A 2679-nucleotide genomic window follows, 5' to 3' on the forward strand; every position below is an offset into this window, starting at 1 on the left:
GCTACGGTGGTGGTTGAATCTCCTCTTGGCCTGGCGACGTCCTTGCCTGTCCCCTTCTTGTGGGGAAGCCTGGCTCTGTGCTGTGGAGGGGTGAGCATCAGCCACCTTCGCTGTGGGGGAAGCCATGTCCACCTCTGCCCTCTCCCCCGGCCAGCCCTGCAGCAGGCCGGGCCTTCCCTTCGCCTCCTCCCAGGCCTTCCTCTCTGCCTTCCTCTCCCCTGCCCAGCCTCTCCTGGACCATCCGGTCCTCCAAGGACACAAAGCTCCCTCCTGACTCAAAGTTCGCTGCCTGCTGTTTGCTCACTGTCGCACAACTCTTGGAAACTCACCAGCGAATGGTCTCAGTGCCAAAGGTCTAGAAGAGTTGGGGAAAAACTACAGGGGAGATCTGGGGAGTTGGACAAACATGCAGCACGCTGCAGGAGTCCTAGTATCGTAAAGGCATCGAGCCCCCCGCCCACCCGTTAGAGTGTCCCCCAGGCTGCTGACGCCCACCCAGCCCCTCAGGTGCCCTTCCGCAGCAGGTCTCCCCACCTGCACCTGACCTGCTCTCCGGCTCCAGGTGCCGACCCTGAGCCCCGGAGCCCGGGTGTGTCCTGGGGACACAGGGAGTCGGGGAGGCCATTGCTCCCGGGGTTCTTGCACCTGCCAGCAGGGCAGGGACTGCAGACTCAGGGCGGCTTTGCAGAGTGAATTCCTGCTCTCCCGGACAGAGTGTGCTTGAAGGGTTCAAGACAAAGTCCTCGTTCATTCAACAAACACCAAGGACACCAAGTGCCTATTTTCTGCCTGTCCCTCGGCTGGACGGTGGGGACACAGGTACAGAACTGGCCACCTGGGTGTTAGTACTTTTAACTGCGGGCTGGACACTGCTGGCCCTAGCAGCTGGGTGATTTCATCCACTAGGGCCAGCTCTTCAACCATCTTGGAGACGCACTTCTATGGATGACCCTCACTTTGCAGACAGAACCTGCTGTGTGGAGGGGAAGTTTCCTGCCCACAACTGCGTGCTGGTGAGCAGTGAACTCAGGTTTAGATGCTGGCGACCCGGGCCCTGAGCCCACAGCGGTGACCTGGGTGACAGTCTGCTGGGGGAGGACGAATTCCACTCCCCCCCCCCCCAACAATGTGGGACCAGCAGGGTTCTGGCTCCAGCCTCTTGAGCCACCTGCTTCTATCATGTTCAAGTGGGCTAAACTGCACCCCGCCTGGCACTCTCCTCTTGCTCTGCGGATTCGCTTCGGGCACTGTGCTCGCCCTGGGTCACCCCCACCCCAGGGCACTTCCAGGAGGGGGTGGTGCCGTCAAACAGGCTTTACTGGGTGCTTGAGAGGAACACTGAAGAAAGGTAATTGTGAAGGGGTTCCTCTAGCGTCCTCAAGCAATGTCTCTGCCCATCTATCCTCAGCCGTCCACTTGCTGCCCCAGTTCCCACGACCTTGACCCCTTTCCCCTCCCCTCTTTTCTGCTTTCCCGAGATTCCTCACCCCACCCCTCATGCCTGAGAACGGAGCGGTTGAGTCCTATTTCATTTTCCCCTCACCTTTCGATCACATCCACGTGGCTCAGGTGTGTGTGCAATATTGTGTGGGGACGGGGGACCCACTGCATTTCCACTGAGTTCTTTCAAGCTATTTTCTAAACTAATGAGCCATCTTCTCTTAGGTGGCTTGCATCGCCTTCTTAATTTGCAGCCAGTTTCTGCTTGAAATTGCATTTTCTGCCTTGCTTGCCTCTTGGGTTTTGTCCTGGGAGCACTGTGTTTTCACTTATGGAACAAAGATGCACAGCCCTGCTCTCAGGGAGGTTGGGGCTTGGGGGGAGATGGAGGACACCAAGGGAGTTTGCTGTGGGCTGGTGGGGGAGTCAGGGCATCGTTACCGGCTTGGCGTTGGATGGGGAGGTGCCTGGAGGTGGCGCTTGACCTGGGTCTTGAAGGACAGACTCAAGTCTGCCTCTCAAACAGGAGGGAGGAGGCATTCCAGGCAGAAGGCCCAGCTTCAGCAGAAATCAGGACTCAAGAGGCTCTGTGCTGGATGTGGAGCAAAAGCAGGTGTGAGAAGAGAGGAGGCTGGAATGTGGTAGGAAAGTGGCGGTCACCTGCCTTGTGACCTTGCCAAGGGCTGCCAGATAGCCTCTGAGCAAACAAGGGAAAGGTTAGGGATTGCAGAGGGATGTGGGGGTGGAGGCTCGAGGACAGGGGAGGGCTGGGGAGGGGAGGCTGGATTGGAGAGTTTGTTAAGAAGTTAAGCTGGCAGGACCTGTACGGTGTGTCTCCACCTCACTGGGAGTCACCTCCGTCTCCCACAAGCACACTTTCACATGGAACCCAAGGGAAAAGGTGCCTGTGATGGGGTGGTCCTTGGAGCTGGTGGTCAAGGGTGGGGCCTAACAGGGGCAGAAAGGACAGTAGTCCCAGAGCTGGGAGGGCTGACCCTCCCAGGTTAGACACGGATGGTAGGTGGATCCCAAAGCAGCATCTGGGGGAGAAAGCGGCTTTTACACAGGTGCAGGGAACTCCTATAAAGAAAGCTGAGTGCCAAAGAATTGATGCTTTTGAACTCTGGTGTTGGAGAAGACTCTTGAGAATCTCTTGGACTGTGAGGAGATCCAACCAGTCCATCCTAAAGGAAATCAGTCCTGAATGTTCATTGGGAGGACTAATGCTGAAGCTGAAAC

This window comes from Cervus canadensis, chromosome 5, assembly GCF_019320065.1.
Source record: "Cervus canadensis isolate Bull #8, Minnesota chromosome 5, ASM1932006v1, whole genome shotgun sequence".
Classification (NCBI taxonomy): domain Eukaryota; kingdom Metazoa; phylum Chordata; class Mammalia; order Artiodactyla; family Cervidae; genus Cervus; species Cervus canadensis.